At 39.5% G+C, this 18,186-nt stretch overlaps 1 protein-coding gene and 1 pseudogene across 4 annotated transcripts in view; both read left to right on the top strand.

The window, feature by feature from the left end:
• The window catches only part of MCU (mitochondrial calcium uniporter), a 209,027-nt gene that overhangs the window by 35,792 nt on the left and 155,049 nt on the right, over positions 1-18,186 (top strand). The gene's annotated exons all lie outside the window — the stretch shown is intronic.
• On the top strand, positions 1,207-2,915 carry LOC123575577 (high mobility group protein B3 pseudogene; annotated as a pseudogene).

Below are 18,186 nucleotides of genomic sequence, written 5' to 3'. Positions count from 1 at the left end.
TGCAAGAGGATTAATTATAGGAATCTCTTCCTCTTGTAGTCTCTCAGCTTGAACAGATAAATATAGAGCACCAGTGCTCAGAGAGGGAATGCTGTAGAGAACGTGTGGGTAGCTGCTGTAGTTTTACACAGCAGATAACATCTAGAATAAAGAACAGATGAAAATACTCATTGAGGATTAGTGTTCTTGAAACATCATCAAATGGAACATTCCCCAAGCCTAGCATTCAGAGCCATTCATAATCTTGCTCATCTTGCATGTCTGATAATATCTCCTATCGAGCCCAACATACTTTTCCCTAATCCCACTTTACTCTCTGCCTGCTGCATTCATTCCTAGTGCCAGACATTTGTTTTATCCTTTCGAAGATACATCTCTGCCTTTCTACATTCCTGATTACAATCTGTCTTTTCAGTACTCCACTCAAGTGTCACCGCCTTCGTGAAGCCTCTTTGCTTTCTCTAGACCACATTGATCCTTTTTATCTCTTAACTCCTAGAGTACTGATACTTTGAATTCTTCATATTGGTTCCCGAGTATGTGTTTGTGTAGCAGTAGGAAGTGTTTTTTGAGTGCCTCTTGTATGGGAAGCACTATGGTAAATATTGGGTTTATAGGAATGAACACGACAGATAATGTCCCTGTCCTTAAGAAGTTTTATATTCTTGTGGGGAGAGACAGCTAATAAATATAACAAGAAAATATCAGTAAGAATCTGATGAAAAAATGTATGAAGAATGAATCAGAGCTCTTAGTTGAAACGGCAAAGCCCAGTAGTTTATTTAAGCAGAATTTAAAAAAAAAAATTTTTTTTTAATCTAATAAGATAGCTCACAGAATCTTCACGGATGCCAGAGAATCAGTCTTGGCGTCTACTTAGCTAGGAAAAATGCCCAAATTATACCACTGGACCAAATCATTGGAGACTACTGCTTTTGCCACTGGGAATAGGTATTAGAACTTGTAACTGTCTGTGCTGAGTGTGAGATGCCACTGCTAGGACCTCTGCTATTTCTGCTTCTGAAAGAATGCTGATATAACTCTGAAATGTTCTTTAGAATGGATTTCACATGGCGTCTCCATTATATCACTTGCCTTCTAATGAATATCATGTGAATGTGTTTTATTGGCATAATATAGGTCAATTACCTGCTCCCAGTTTGCAAGAGAGGATGGGTAACTGAATTTCTGACTTTTATTTTGAGGAGGTAGGATTTAAGGGATGAGAAATTCGCCAAACAAGAAAGGCTGTTTAAAGGTACTGAATACTTAACTAGTCGATTATTAATAAACTATGGGAAATTTGATACAGTGGAGTGATTGGAGGATTAATTTAGATTTGAGTAGTCAGAGAAGATTTCTCTAAGTTCATGATACTTAAGCTGAGACATATATGACAAGGAGAAATCCATGTAAAGATACGGGTGAAGAGGAACAATACAGTCAGGATGGCTAAAGGTGACCTCAAGAAACCAAAGGGCAAGATGTCTGCTTATGCCTTCTTTGTGCAGATGTGCAGAGAAGAACATAAGAAGAAAAACCCAGAGGTCCCTGTCAATTTTGCAGAAGTTTCCAAGAAGTGCTCTGAGAGGTAGAAGATGATGTCTGGGAAAGAGAAATCTAAATTTGATAAAATGGCAAAGGCGGATAAAGTGCGCTATGATCGGGAAATGAAGGATTATGGACCAGCTAAGGGAGGCAAGAAGAAGAAGGATCCTGATGCTCCCAAAAGGCCGCCGTCTGGATTCTTCCTGTTCTGTTCAGAATTCCGCCCCAAGATCAAATGCACAAACCCCGGCATCTCTATTGGAGACGTGGCAAAAAAGCTGGGTGAGATGTGGAAGAATTTAAATGACAGTGAAAAGCAGCCTTACATCACTAAGGCAGCAAAGCTGAAGGAGAAGTATGAGAAGGATGTTGCTGACTTTAAGTCAAAAGGAAAGTTTGATGGTGCAAAGGGTCCTGCTAAAGTTGCCTGGAAAAAGGTGGAAGAGAAAGATGAAGAAGAGGAGGAGGAAGAAGAGGAGGAGGAGGAGGAGGATGAATAAAGAAACTGTTTATCTGTCTCCTTGTGAATACTTAGGGGAGCACGATAATTGACACATCTCTTATTTGAGAAGTGTCTGTTGCCTTCACTAGGTTTAATTACAAAATTTGATCATGATCATATTGTAGTCTCTCAAAGTGCTCTAGAAATTGTCATTGGTTTACATGAAGTGGCCATGGGTGTCTGGAGCACCCTGAAACTGTATCAAAGTTGTACATATTTCCAAACATTTTTAAAATGAAAAGACCCTCTTCTTGTTCTCCTCACTCTGTGCACTTTGCTGTTGGTGTGACAAGGCATTTAAAGATGTTTCTGGCTTTTTTTTTTTTTTTTTTTTTTTAGTTTGTAAGGTGGTGTTAACTATGGTTATTGGCTAGAAATCCTGAGTTTTCAACTGTATATATCTATAGTTTGTAAAAAGAACAAAACAATCAAGACAAACTCTTGATGCTCCTTGCTCGGCGTTGAGGCTGTGGGGAAGATGCCTTTTGGAGAGGCTGTAGCTCAGGGTGTGCACTGTGAGGCTGAACCTGTTGACTCTGCAGGGGGCATCCATTTAGCTTCAGGTTGTCTTGTTTCTGTATATAGTGACATAGCGTTCTGCTGCCATCTTAGCTGTGGACAAAGGGGGGTCAGCTGGCATGATAATTTTTTTTTTTAAGTGCGATAGTTTTTAACTTTGTTTTTAAACAAACTGTAGAACTCTTCATTGTCAGCAAAGCAAAGAGTCACTGCATCAATGAAAGTTCAAGAACCTCCTGTACTTAAACATGATTTGCAACGTTCTGTTATTATTATTATTTTTTGTATGTTTAGAATGCTGAAATGTTTTTGAAGTTAAATAAACAGTATTACATTAAAAAAAAAAGATATGGGTGAAGAGTATTTCAGTAGAGGGAACAAGTGAAACGCCCCTGGTTTGAGATTGGGTTGGGGGTTTAGGGCATGGATATTATATGGTCTTATACTTACAACAGGAAAGAGTAGCAGGATGGCTAATGTGGTGGGAGTGTGGGAATGAGAGGGAGTATAGTATGAGATAACACTGGGGAGAAGGTTCTGTTTTAACATAAGTTTGAGGACACTCCGCTTATTTCCTTTCCTACTCTGAGAATGACTTGTTGAGAGTAGGGATGAAATTATAGGTATATGGATAAGAAAGGCATTCCTGTGTTATTAAACCCCATGAACTATTGGATACCATGAAGGGACTAAAATTATTTGTATATTTGTTTAGGAGGAGAATAACATGAGGGATCTAGCAAAGATAAATACTAGAAAGACTATGTTTCTAGTAAGTAGAGGAATGAAGCCTGTTTTTATTCTAGTGTCCAAATCTGGTGGGCCTTGAAAAGAATTGCTTCTTCATTCTTCTTACCTTGGTATCCAGGAACAGTGTATTATGGTTGCAGTTACTTGTATTGTGCTAGCTTTTAGGACTGCTTCAAAATACCAAAAGGCTCTAAACCTAAATGTACACTGATAGATCTTTCCTATTAAAGAATAGCATTATATAGTAAAGTGATAGAAAATTGTATTTTAGGCCGGCCGCGGTGGTTCATGCCTGTAATCCCAGCACTTTGGGAAGCCAAGGCGGGTGGATCACCTGAGGTCAGGAGTTCGAGACCAGCCTGACCAACATGGAGAAACGCCATCTCTACTAAAAATACAAAAAAAATTTAGCTGGGCATGGTGGCATGCGCCAGCTACTCGGGAGGCTGAGGCAGGAGAATTACTTGAACCTAGGAAGCAGAGGCTGCCATGAGCCGAGATTGCGTCACTGCACTCTAGCCTAGGTGACAGAGCAAGACTCTGCCTCAAAAGAGAAAAAAAGGAAACTGCTTTTTATATTCCTTTTAAAAAAGAAATCAGTCCCACAAACACATGAGATAAATTTGCTTTTGGAATGTTAGAACAGTAACCACTCTGATTAAAGTGGTTTCTGCTTCTTGCTCACTCTTTTTCATTTGTGAAACTCAGCTTCTCACACTAGAACAGATAGATTAATACTTTCATACTGTGGAGTAGTATTTGGACTTTAGATGCACTAACAGGACTGTAGGTGGTAGTACTCAGAGTTACTCAACCTTGGCATGTCTGATACTTTGTTTCAGATCATTGAGAGGCTCTCTTGTGCATTGTAAGATGTTTAGTAGCATCCCTGGCCTCTATCCACTAGGTGCGGGTAGCGCTTCCCTCCCTAGCTGATAGCCAAAAATGTCTTTAGACTTTACCAAATATCACCTGTGCTTAAGAACCATTGCTGTGTCTCTCTTCAGCATTCTTTTTTTTTTTTTGAGACAGTGTCTGGCTGTGTCATCCAGGCGGGAGTGCAGTGGCGTGATCTTGGCTCACCGTTAACCTCTGCCTCCGGAGTTCAAGCGATTCTCCTGCCTCTGCCTCCCTAGTAGCTGGGACTACAGGTGTTCACCACCACACCTGGCTAATTTTTTGTATTTTGAGTAGAGATGGGGTTTCACCATGTTGGCCAGGCTGGTATCGAACTCCTGACCTAAAGTAATCCACTTGCCTTGACCTCCCAAAGTGCTGGGATTACAGGGATGAGCCACCATGCCCAGCCTTTAGCATTCTTTTAAAATTTGTTCTCCTATTGGTCCTTTTTTTTTTTGAGACGGAGTCTCACTCTGTCACCTAGGCTAGAGTGCAGCACCTATCCGCTTCCCGGGTTCAGGCAATTCTCCTGCCTCAGCCTCCTGGGTAGCTGGGATTACAGGCACGTGCCACCATGCCCAGCTAATTTTTGTATTTTTAGTAGATATGGGGTTTCGCCATGTTGCCCAGGCTGGTCTCGAACTCCTGACTTCAGGTGATGTGCCCGCCTCGGCCTCCCAAAGTGCTGGGATTACAGGTGTGAGCCACCGTGCCTGGCTTATTGGTCCTTTTAAATAATATCTGATGACCACACCCTGTAGATGTTTTGCTGAGAATGCATACATGTGAACAGTCTCTGAATATGACCTCTTTATCCTAAATAGGCAGAAAGCTTTAACATAGTTTAAAAATGAGAAGACAAAATCCCTTTTCCCATGTGTATATCATTTGGATCTTTCTAATACTTCTTTTGTAAGATCAGATAAGATTAAGTATGCAGCAATGCACTGTGAGCCATGCAGTGGTTGATTCTGCAACAACTTTTCCCCATTGTGCACCAGCAGTATGATTTCTGAAGGTTTCAGGTGTGAGTTCTGATTAGCCTTAAGCCAGTCGGTTTTTAAAAAATTATTATATTTTTAGAGAGATGGAGTTTCGCCATGTTGTCCGGGCTAGTCTCAAACTCCTAGGCTCAAGGGATCCACCTGCCTTGGCCTCCCAAAGTGTTGGGATTACAGGCGTGAGCCATCACACCCGGCCCTAGTTAATTTTTTTAAAAAAATTCTTCTTAGTAGGGATGTGGTCTCACTATATTGGCCAGGCTGGTTTTGAATTGGTCTCAAGTGATCCTCAGCCTCCCAAAGCACTGGATTATAGGTGTGAGCCACAACACCTGGCTGCCTCATTCTTTTTAAGTGGCCAGAAAAAAAAAAAAAAAAAAAAAGGATGTGTAGAGATCAAGCCTGTGAGAAAATGGAAACTAACTCCACTTGTTCAGATTTAGATCCTTTTATTGTAGATATCTTGCCACTGAGTGCCCAAGGAATGGATATTGGAAAGCTGTAGCTGTCCTTAACTTCAGTGTCAAAGAGTAGGAATTTCCTTTTTTAAAGCAGCGGCTTTATTGAGATCCAGTTCACATAGCATAACGTTCACCCTTTTAAAGTATACAATTCAGTGGTTTTTTTTTTTTTTTTTTTTTTTTTTTTTTGAGACGGAGTCTGGCTCTGTTGCCCAGGCTGGAGTGCAGTGGCCGGATCTCAGCTTACTGCAAGCTCCGCCTCCCGGGTTCACGCCATTCTCCTGCCTCAGCCTCCTGAGTAGCTGGAACTACAGGCGCCCGCCACCTCGCCCGGCTAGTTTTTTTTTTTGTATTTTTAGTAGAGACGGGGTTTCACTGTGTTAGCCAGAATGGTCTTGATCTCCTGACCTCGTGATCCGCCCATCTCGGCCTCCCAAAGTGCTGGGATTACAGGCTTGAGCCACCGCGCCCGGCCACAATTCAATGGTTTTAAAGTAGTCACAGAATTCTGCAACTGTGACTATCACTAATATCTGATTCCAGAATGTTTCCATCACTGCAGGAAAAAAAAAAGAAAAACCCAACAACCCATGTTTAGCAATCACTGTCTATTCCCCTCTATACCCAGCCTGTGGCCATCACTAATCTTTCTTATTTCTATAGATTTTCCTCTTCTGGACATTTCATTTGAATGGAATCATATAATACTTGGCCTTTTGTGACTAATTTCTTTGACTTAACATAATGTTTTTGGGGTTCATTCATGTTGTAGGATGTTTTGACATTTTATTCCTGTTTATTGCTAAACAATAATGATATAAATATCCATTCATCAGTTTATAGACATTTGGGTGGGTTTTTTTTACTATTATGAATAATGCTGTTATGAACATTTGTGTACAGGTTGGACAAATATTTGGACAAATATTTTTATTTCTCTTGGGTATATACCTTTGAGTAGAATTGCTGAGACAGGGTAATCCTGTGGTTAACTTGTTGAGGAACTGCTAAACTATTAACATTTCCCAAAGTGGCTCTACCATTTTTTAATCCCACTAACAATGTATGAGGGTTCCAATTGCCCTGTCTCCTTGTCAGCACTTGTTCATGTCTTTTTTATTTTAGCCATCCTAGTGGATGTGAAGTGGCATCTCATTGTGGTTTTGCTTTGCTTTCCATAATGACAGATGATGTTCAGTGTGTCTTTGGAGAAATACCTATTCAGCACTTTAGCCCATTTTTAAATTGGGTTGTCTTTCTGTTGTTGTAAGAGTAAGGATGCCTTTTTAAAGCTCCTTTTTAATTCATTATGAATCTGGCATCTATTCATTTAGTTCATCTATTTGATAACTCTTAGAATATTTTTTCAAACAAGGCAGTTTTGTGCCCTTTTCAGTATCCTTCAGTTATTTTAAATGCTGGTCAGCAAGAGATTAAACTATAATTCTTAAGAAAATGAGATGGAGACTGTTGATGCGAACAGACAGATATGTGAAAGAAATTATAAAGCACTGCTAATGTAGATCAAACATGATAGGATCTGGTGAACCGAATTAAAGCTCTAGAATTCCTGTGGGAATTTGATTGAGCAGGTAATCTATAACTTCTGAGTGTGTCAAACTGCCCTTGGTTTCTGGTATGCTCCTTAAGCACACTTCCTCATCAGGAATATAAGAAACACCTGTGCTTAGTTTTGTACAGTTTTGTACATAACATGTTGATTATGTATTTGTTTTACCTTTCCTCACCAGAAATTTGGGTTTAAAGAATTCATAATTGGTTTAACTAGATCATGTAGCTATGGTGTACCAACTTTTGTAGCAGCAAATGAAAGCTACTGAATATATTCTTACCTTGATTAAATGATAGGCGAGGGCATCCATGAGATGAAAATGGCCCTTTTGAGTGCTTTTTCTACATTTAGTGAGGTTAACATAATCTTTCAGTAAGAGCATTTATGTCAGATTAATATTAAATGGAAGAAAATAATAGTGCTGAAAGAAAGGTAGAGAAGGTTGGAAAAAGCACAGGTTTTGGTGCCAGACTGAATTTCAGATCAAATTTTAACTCTCCCTTTCCTCTTTGAGTGACCTTGGACAAGGGAATTAATCTCTGTAAACTTCAGTCTTCATCTGTAAAATGGGATGGATTAAATATATCTTGAGGCTGTGCGCGGTGGCTCACGCCTGTAATCTCAGCACTTTGGAAGGCCAAGGCAGGTGGATCACGAGGTCAGGAGTTCAAGACCAGCCTAGCCAACATGGTGAAACCCCATCTCTACTAAAGATACAAAAATTAGCAGGGTGTGGTGGCGCGTGCTTGTAATCCCAGTTACTTGGGAGGCTGAGGCAGCAGAGTTGCTTGAACCCGGAAGGCAGAGGTTGCAGTGGGCTGAGATCGTGCCACTGCACTCCATCCTGGGTGACAGGGTGAGACTCTGTCTGTCTCAAAAACAACAACAACAAAAAAACTATCTTGTACTGAGGCAGGAGGATTGCTTGAGCCCAGGAATTCGAGTCCAGCCTGGGCAACACAGCCAGACCCCCATGTCTAAAAAAAGGGAAATCTTGTAAGGTTGTTGTGAAGATAAAATGAACCAACGTGTGAAAAGTATTTAGGGCAGTGCTTGGCACATAATGAGTACTCTGTTGATGGTACCTGATATATATGTTTCAAATACACACATATATATATGTATTTTTTTTTTAAAGGAAAATTTAGATAATTTTATATAGCTTAACTTGCAGCATCTACTCAGTCTTGACAAGCCTTTCTGGTAATTTAATTTCACAGAAGGTAGATACAGTAAACCTGGGCCTGCTTTTTTTGTTTGTTTTAAAGAATTAACTTTTTATTATGATGGTACAATATGCTTATTGGAGAAAATTTGGAAAAATTATTTCAAAAGTAATTTTTTTAAAATTCAGAAAATTATAGTAGGAGTCTGTTAACAGAAACTTTAAAGGGAATGTGGTCCAAGAAGGAAAGAAAAATTCCTCAGAAGTAAATAATAATTATGTTAATTGGAAATTATAAGTAAGAACTAGAAGCAGAGTCTATAAAAACTGATGAATACTACAAAAGAAATTCCTGATTGGGTGTGGTTGCTCACACCTGTAATTCTAGCACTTTGGGAGGCTGAGGCAGGAGGATCCCTTCAGGCCAGGAGTTCGAGGCTGCAGTGGGCCATGATCGAGCCACTGCACTCCTGCCTGGGCGATGGAGCAAGATCCTGTTTCTAAAAAAGAAAGAAAGAAATTCTTCCTTGCTTCACTGAGATCTAAAATGGACATTTAGTCACTGGCCACATGTGACTTGAGGTGTGTATAGTCCAAACTGCTATGTACTACAAGTATAAAATACACATTGGATTATTTATATGTTGCAATAATATTTCCTGTATATTGTATTAAGTAAAATGTTATTAAAATTAATTTTGTCTTTGTCTTATGAATGTGACTACTGGCCTAGTTAAAATTATATATGTGGCTCACATATTCTGTTGGACTGCGCTGTGCTTTAGGCATTGTAATACTTACTAATTTTGAAATATTTGAAAATTTAAAGTTAAGATATTGGATAGTGAACCAAGGGTTTAATAATTTCCTTATAAACAATAACTGTTTTTTTGAGACAGGGTCACTCTGTCACCCAGGCTGGAGCTTGGTGGCCTCGTCATGGCTCACTGCAGCTTTGACCTCCTAGGCTCAAGCAGTCCTCCCACCTCAGCCTCCCAAGTAGCTAGGACCAAAGGCGTGTGACACCATGCCTAGCTAATAAAATTTTTTTTTTTTTTTTTGTAGAGACAGGTCTCACTATGTTGCCCAGGCTAGTCTTGAACTCCTGGCTCAAGCTATTCTCCCACCTCGACCTCCCAAAGTATTGGCATTACAGGCATGACCCCGTCTCTACAAATAATTAAAAAAAAATTAATTGGGTGTCGTGGTGCATACCTGCAGTCCCAGCTACTAGGGAGGCTGAGGCTGTATTGCCTGAGCTCAGAAGGTTGAGGTTTCAGTGAGCTGTGATCAGGCCACTGCAGTGCAGGCTGGGTGACAGAGTGCGATTGTCTTTAAAAAAAAAAAAAATATCGTCTATGTTGTATCATGTATCAGAATTTTTTTTTTTTTTTGATAGCTGAGTAGTATTTCAGTGTTCAGCATTTTTATTAATGACATGGATAGAATATTTAGACTTGCTTTGCAAATCCATATACGACCTGGAGTTGGCAATGAAAATAAATTGTATTATTAAAGTGTCTTGGGTTTTTTTTCAGACTAGAGATTGAAAATAGTTATCAGACTGAAAGAATTGACTTAATTGATTAAAACGTATTCAACATTGATAAGTGCAAAATCCCATATATGATTTAAAAAGTTAGTGTTATTGTAAATGGATGTGATGTGGTTTAATAGCAGGTAATATGAAAAATACCTGGAGGGTTTCACTTGACAGCATGTTCATCATGAGTCCACAGTGCGATCTGGGCTCTATTAATAGAAGCGTGGTGTCCAGAATGAGGACTATGATTGTCCCAAAGTATTGTGTTCATGTCTAGGTACCTTACTTTAATGGTAAGCATTTAAAAACAAAGGCATATTCAAGAGAGAAACCAGAATGATCTAATGGGAAGGTAACTAGCCACTTAGTATTAAAATAAAGCTGTTGTAAGGTAGAGTGGACTACCTTGCGAGGTAATCAGATCTATATCACAGGATTTGTTCAAGCAGAAGCTGGATGAACACTTGGCAGGGACATTGTAGACTATTTTAGTTTCACTAGTTGGGTATAGGGGTGGAAAAGGTGCCTAATTATATAGAATATCTTTGTGGATTTTCAACCTTGTTATTAATATTTTGTAATCACAGAACGTTGCAGAATACCGGGGTTTAAAGTGTTAATAGTGGTTGTCTCTAGGGGATGGGATAGGAGACTGTCATTTCCCATGTTATGTACTTCTTTAGTTAATTTTAGTTTCTACAATGAGTATATGTTGCTCTATTAAAACAGTTGTAAGCACTTGTTTCTTGGCTAGTGACATTGGTGCAAAAAAAAATTCTTGTTTTGTAAATCAACACAAATTAATACTTAAAAAATTTTCAAAAGTAACTTAGTAAATTAGTATAAACAATTTAAGTGTTTAAAACCCTTTGTATTGGAAGATTTGCGTATTCATGGACGTTGGATATATGGACTTTTTTGCCATTGGAAGACTGATTTGCTTCATGAGCCTTTATTCTTTTCTGTAGTTGATCTGGCTGGTGACAGTCAAAGTTAGCTGGGCTGTTACAAATCATTCTGCGTGCTCAGATTTACCTTCAGCTCCAAGGTTTGGATTATCAGATAATTAAACAGTAATGCCCTGACTGCTGCTGCCTAGTACCCTTGTCTAAAGGCTTAGTCCTAAAAGAAAATGAGAGTGGAAAAAATTGTTGCGTTCTTAGGAAAATATTTCCTTCTAACCCAGACATCTTTTGTTTTTCCCCAGATGGTTCTGTTATATCCCCCAGAGACCAAGGGTTGGCCCTTTATGCTTATTAGGAAAGAAGGATTATGACCAACACTTGCCTTCTGGATATGTTTAGGATAGATGTTGCTAAGCTGCTTTAGTAAATAGATCGTAAACAAAAACTGAGCCACACCTCCTCCTGCCATTATTAAATGTTTGCTTAGGATTTTGATTACTTAAATGCTGTGTTTCTCTCATGTACTTAAAAAATCTATAACATTTTGTCAGTAAAGAGATGTATTAATATGCTTCCTTTGCCTTAGCTCAGTAGTGCCCTTTTGATGATTTTTTTGGGCCAGGCATTTAGCAGTTTAAATGGTGGACTATCTTGGACATTGCCGCTTGCTGTCACCATAAAGCTGTTTGGTGTTTGAGATGGTAGTGCTAGGAAAAATGTGTTAGCATTTGCTAAAAGAGCTTTCACAGGCTGGTCGCTTTCAATGTTTAAAAAAAGTTTATATAAGACTGTTTATACTTCACTACAGTGTTCCCAAAAGCTTTCTAGTCTTGTTAGTGAAGCATGTGGGGCATATGAATTGTGGTTTAAACTCTAAATGGCCACAAACATTTTTCTTTAATATGACTCTAAACTTACTTTCTCTAAACTTCAGTTTGATACTGTAGTAGTTGTTGGTACCATAGTAGTTGTGTAGTTCAAACTCTCCAGTCATGAGTTTTCATTCTTGGATATGTTAGTGTCTTTGAGGTCGGGAAGAAAGAACAGAAGTCACTAATGTTAATAGCAGAAACTTTAACATTATAGGAATAAAAGTGGTAATAATAGATGAGCAGAAACCTTAATTCAAGAAATACTTGTTTCAAAAAATTATTATTCTGTACCTTCTGTGTAAAATGCCCATTACTAGGCCTGGGCCCTGGACTTTAAAATAGCATGTAGTCTAGTTGTAATGGATCGATAATTTAAAATGTAAAAGGAGGGGTAAGGGAAGCAGCCGTATATGAATTCCTTAGAAGGAAAGTTGGTGTTATTTTCCCTTTTTCTTGCCTTTTCTTTCTTTTTTTTTTTTTCGGAGATGGTATCTTGCTCTGTTGCCTGGGCTGGATTGACGTGGTGCGATCTCAGCTCACTGCAACTTCCGCCTCCTAGGTTCAAGTGATTCTTGTGCCTCACCTCCTGAGTAGCTGGGACTGCAGGTGCGCACCACTATGCCTGGCTAATTTTTGTGTTTTTGTTAGAGATGGGGTTTCACCATGTTGGTCAGGCTGGTCTTGAACTCCTGGCCTTAAGTGATCCTCCCCTCTCCAACTCCCAAAGTGCTGGGATTTCAGGCGTGAGCCACCACGCCCGGCCTGTTTCCCCTTTTTCTGTTTCTTACCTTTTACTTGAAGTTCAAGAGTGAGCTGTGTAGGCACCAGGGCAACAAGATGTTTATTATATTCCTAGGAACTCCATATTCTTTCTGCTTTTAAGTTGGCATGGAGCAGGGATGAGCAGTGGTATTGTTGGGGTTATCTTTAGGTACAATTGTTGCTTTAGTAGTCTTTAGGACTTACAGGCTTTTGAGAGTTAATGCAGCTGGATAAATATTTTAAACAAATGAGAAAACCTAGACTGGACACTGGGAACAGAGTTACAGTCTAAGTAAAAACCACTGGAAAAAGCTTTCAAATTCTGTTAATATAACAAAACTAATAATTATAGTAATCAAGAAGAATTTATTTGGGAAAAGTGAAGGGGAAGTTGGAGTAAACTTATATGAATAAGTATCCTGGGGGCTCTGAGAAATTGTTCCCACTCCTTCCTCCTTGCTTATACGTCCAACAAATCAAAAATAGCCTCCTGGAGTGAAGAAGAGAGCCAATCATGTATAGCAATAAAGTAAGTATATCCTACATGCTGGATTTAGCTTTTAGATTGAACAAATGTTAGAAAAGACTCTTTTCCTCTGGTTTGTGCTATTTATTTTAGATAAAATGGGGCAGAAAGACAAAGAGCCTTTCTAGAAAGTTTATGCTAAGCAAGGAAATGTGGATTTTTAATTGTCTTGAGAAAAGAAATGTTGAGTGCTGATAGCCATGATGTTGACATCTCAGCCCGTATTTTATTTTATTTTATTTTATTTTATTTTATTTTATTTTATTTTATTTTTTGAGACGGAGTCTCGCTCTGTCACCCAGGCTGGAGTCCAGTGGCGCAATCTCGGCTCACTGCAAACTCCTCCTCCCAGGTTCACACCATTCTCCTGCCCCAGCCTCCCGAGCGGCTGGGACTACAGGCGCCTGCCACCACACCTGGCTAATTTTTTGTATTTTTAGTAGAGACGGGGTTTCACCGTGTTAGCCAGGATGATCTCGATCTCCTGACCTCGTGATCCACCTGCCTCAGCCTCCCAAAGTGCTGGGATTACAGGGGTGAGCCACTGCACCCGGCCAGCCTGTATTTTAATAGTTAAGAGTTATAAATAGCAAAGCCAAAGGAAATGTTATGTAAAATTTACAGTTTCTTATCTGTGGAAATGCCATATTTGGCACCGTTTATAATGGTCACTCCTTCTGCTTAAAATCCTCTGTTGACTGTTGCCTGGAGAATGAAGCTTAAAATCTGTGAACTTTGGTATTGAAAGCCCTTGATGGTTGAACTCAGCCTAGCCTTCTAGGCTATTTTTTTCTCCTTTCCTTTTTGCACGGAGCCTTTTGCTGTGCTAGATTCCTGAGATGTGCCTTATGGTTCTCTGACTTTGTTCACATCTTTCTGTGTGGGATATCCTCCTGTTCCTTTTCTACTGGTCAAAATGCTCGGGTTTTTTTTTTTTTTTTTTTTTTTTTTAAGGCTCCAGCTCTTTTGTTTATATGATTAACAAGAGACACTCTTCTCATTATTATATTCAACTAGAGTATATATGGGGAGACACATAGCTATGTGCACTTATACAGTGTGAACATTGTGGTTTAAATGTCATGCCACAGTGATGCGCTATATATTATAGATGTATAGTAAATCATAATTAAGTTACTGAAGTAGAAACTATGAATTGAGAGAGACTAGGTGTAATGTACCTTAAAATTTTTTTGACTACTAGTGACTAATTTTCAAAAAAGAAAAGGCTGGAATGACCAGTTTACATTACTGTGAAGTTCATATATTCGAATTTGTGCTAGACCATTCCTTTCAATGCACTTTAAAAGTAACATTTGGAGTTATATTTAGCACAACTGGAATCTTATTAAATTGTATTGCATCACATAGGATTTAAAAAATCTTGTATTAGGAATTGGAAAAGCGATAAAAGTCAGACTATATATGTGCTTTTTTTCCTTTGAATTCCAGCTTAAAAATGTTAATTTTAGTTCTAGGTGAATCCAGCATTTTAATGGTCTTCCTTGGAGTAGTGTTTTAGGCCTTCTTTGTTTATGAAACAGAGAAACATTTTCCATTTTAAAGAAAGCCAACTTCTTATGTTCCCAAAGTGACTTTTTCCAGGGGTACTGCTTTAGGGGTATGTGATTATTCAGCCTCTTTCCTCTAAAAGTAGGCTTGGTATATGAAGTTAGCCAATGAAGAATATTAAGATTTTTTTTTTCTTTCTTTTTTTTTTTTTTTGAGACCAGGCTGGCATTCAGTGGTGCGATCTTGGCTCACTGCAACCTTTGCCTCCTGAGTTCCAGCGATTCTCCTGAGTAGCTGGGATTACAGGTGCGCACCACCATGCTTGGCTAATTTTTGTATTTTTAGTAGAGATGGGGTTTCACCGTGGTTGCCAACTGGTCTCGAACTCCTGACCTCAAGTGATATGCCCGCCTCAGCCTCCCAAAGTGCTGGGATTACAGGCGTGAACCACCGTGTCCAGCTGAAAATTAAGATTGTTATTTTCTTCTCTTATGATCCTATCAATCATTGTCTTTTCTCCTTACTGTGTGTTGGTTAATAGCTCTCTTGCTTACTGTTCTGTGGCCAGCTGTAAAAAGAGTGCCATCACGCAGTGGCTCACGCCTGTAATCCCAGCACTTTGGGAGGCTGAGGTGGGCTGATCACAAGGTCAGGAGGTAGAGATCATCTGGCCAACATGGTGAAACCTCGTCTCTACTAAAATATAAAAAGTTAGCCGGGCGTGGTGGGGTGCGCCTGTAGTCCCAGCTACTTGGGTGGCTGAGGCAGGGGAATTGCTTGAACCTGGGAGGCGGAGATTGCAGTGAGCCAAGATCACAGCACTGCACTCCAGCCTGGCAACAGAGCGAGACTCTGTCTCAAAAAAAAAAAAAAAAAAAAAAAAAGTGTCGTCTTCATGATCTTCTCACTTCTAGTGTGAACCTGACTCTTCCATTATCTCAAGATAGGAAGCCCCATAATTTGTTAATAGTGAAATGACTGGAATATACTATTAGAAATGGTTTTCCAAAATTGAACTTATTTGTCAGTTTTGTTGGAATGTCTTGAACAATGAAGCTTCAGAATTGTGATTTTTATTTCTGTATTTCTTTCTGACTTCTCACTTGTATTCCTATTTATATTTTGCATGTTGTTTGTTTTCCTGATTTCTGATTTTGATTCCAGTAGGTCATAAGAGCTAATGTAGTACAAGGGCTGAGTTCAAACCAGCAGGTGCTATGAGTCATTTGCTCCTTTGCTGGGGCAGCCAGTGTGCTGCTGTTAAGTGTGGCTGTGTCTCAGCTCTCAGGAAAGATCCATTTAATCCAATTGTGACAGAGGGGAGATGAGAGCATGGTTCTGAAAGAAAAAGTTCCTAAATCACATAGGCAGAGACTTCTTGGATACATAAAAAGATTCTGGCCGTGTTTAACGTAATACAGGCTTTTCCATTGTATTTTAATAGTTATTAACAATATATTAATAGTCATCCATTTACTTATAAATATATTTAATTGTAAGCAATTAATCTTTTTTTTTCTCAGATACAGTAGTTAATGAGTTTATGATTGAGTTCTTGAGAGAATAGCGTTTTTTTCTGTTTTTTTTTTTTTTTTTGAGACAGAGTCTCACTCTGTCCCCCAGCCTGGAGTGCAGTGGCACGATCTCAGCCTACTGCAACCTCTGCCTCCTGGGTTCAGGTGATTCTCCTGCCTCAGCCTCCCAAGTAGCTACGATTACAGGCGCCCATCCCCAGACCTGGCTAATTTTTTGTATTTTTAGTAGAGATGGGGTTTCACCATGTTGGCCAGGCTGGTCTCAAACTCCTGACATCAGGTGATCTGCCCACCTTGGCCTTCCAAAGTGCTGGGATTAAAGGCGTGAGCCACCGTGTCTGGCGAGAGTAGCATTTTCTTGACCATAACTAAATACAGATTTCAGTAAGCATAAGCAAATTATGTCTAAAATATGTCCAATTTACTGGCATTTACTGAAAAGCATAAACAGAGAGAGACAGTCTTCTTTTGACAGTAGAAGATATTTCCATGCCAGGTAAAGCGAGAGGTATCTTAACAGTGAGAAGAGTGTCCATGTTCCCTGTGGTTAGTGGACACCAGCGTTAACATTTCCTGTGTTATGCTGCCAAGTTGATGATGGCTTGTAGGTTATGTGTATCTAAAACTTATGTCTGATTAGTCTTCTATCCTTTTCTGTGTATATCATGCACTGCAAAACGACATTGCAGTCAACCATAACCTGCATGTATGGATGGTCCCATAAGATTATAATGTCGACTACTGTACCTTTTCTATGTTTAGATATGCAAATATTTACCATTGTTTCACATTTGCCTATAGTATTTGTTACAGGAACATGTTGTACAGGTTTGTAGCCTCGGAGCAATAGGACATACCGTATATTCTAGGTATGTAATAGGCTGTACCATCTCGGTTTGTGTAAGTACACTGTGATGCCTGCATAATGATGAAATTGCCAAAGAATGCATTTCTCAGAGTATATCCCTGTTGTGAAGGAACACGGGACTGCACTCTGTCCATCTTTGTCATCACAGGATTTTTTCAGACTTGCAATTCTATTTTATTTATACTCTGTTGTGTTGCCATTTCCCCCTATAGCTTCTCCACATTTTTATATATCATCCAGCTATTTTTTTAGACTTAAGTAAATAATGCTTAGAAATGAATATGATTCTTATAGCCTTGGTTTTCATGTGTTCTTTGGATGCTTGCATATTTATTGGAGAGAGTGATTGTGTGAAAATCCTGTCTAGTAGTATTTAATTAGGACAAAGTGGAAGATAAGTTAAACATGTCTTGCCCCCAAACTTTCACACATGTAAGTGTGCCTAATAATGAAGAGCTATTAATTTTAAGAGTATGTGGCCCATGGGCAGGGGCTGGACTATAGATAAATTGCAGGGATTGATTATACCCATTAGGGGAGACAGAAAACACCAGGGAACCCAAGTTAGGAAAAGTCTTTCTCCTGAAGATGTAATTAGAATGGCAACTTGCTCTTTGGGCAACTCCTGAGGTGATTTCTAGGGGGATGCAATGCTATAAATGCTGCTAGGGGTTTTATTCAAGGTAGGAAGTCAGGGAAAGGGGGTAAACAAGTACTCTATATTTGGTTTTGGTATCGAATGGACATGTGAGAGTGTGTGAGAGAGAGCAGTGAGAGAGTATGAGAGAGAAGGTGAGGGGGAGAGAGAGAGAGAGAGAGGAAGAGACTTGATCATCATGTTGTATTTATGGCATTGCCCCGTCATTAGCTGTCTAGAGAAAAGTGAGGATTTTTGGGCCAGGCGTGGTGGCTCACACCTGTAATCCGGGAACTTCGGGAGGCTGAGGCAGGTGGATTATCTGAGGTCAGCAGTTCGAGACCAGCCTGGCCGATATGGTGAAACCCGTCTCCAGTAAAAGATACAAAAAAAAAAAAAAAAAAAAAAAAGCGGGGCATGGTGGCGGGTGCTCCTCGGGAGGCTGAGGCAGGAGAATAACTTGAACCTGGGAGGCAGAGGCTGCAGTGAGCCAATATTGCACAATTGCACTCCAGCCTGCGTGACAGAATGAGACTCTATCTCAAAAAAAAAAAAAAGGGGGGGATTTTTGGAGCCCCTTTAATATATGTATCTTTATGGGGGGAGA

Source organism: Macaca fascicularis, chromosome 9 (assembly GCF_037993035.2).
Source record: "Macaca fascicularis isolate 582-1 chromosome 9, T2T-MFA8v1.1".
NCBI lineage: Eukaryota > Metazoa > Chordata > Mammalia > Primates > Cercopithecidae > Macaca > Macaca fascicularis.
This window is presented reverse-complemented; position numbering and strand designations above follow the sequence as displayed.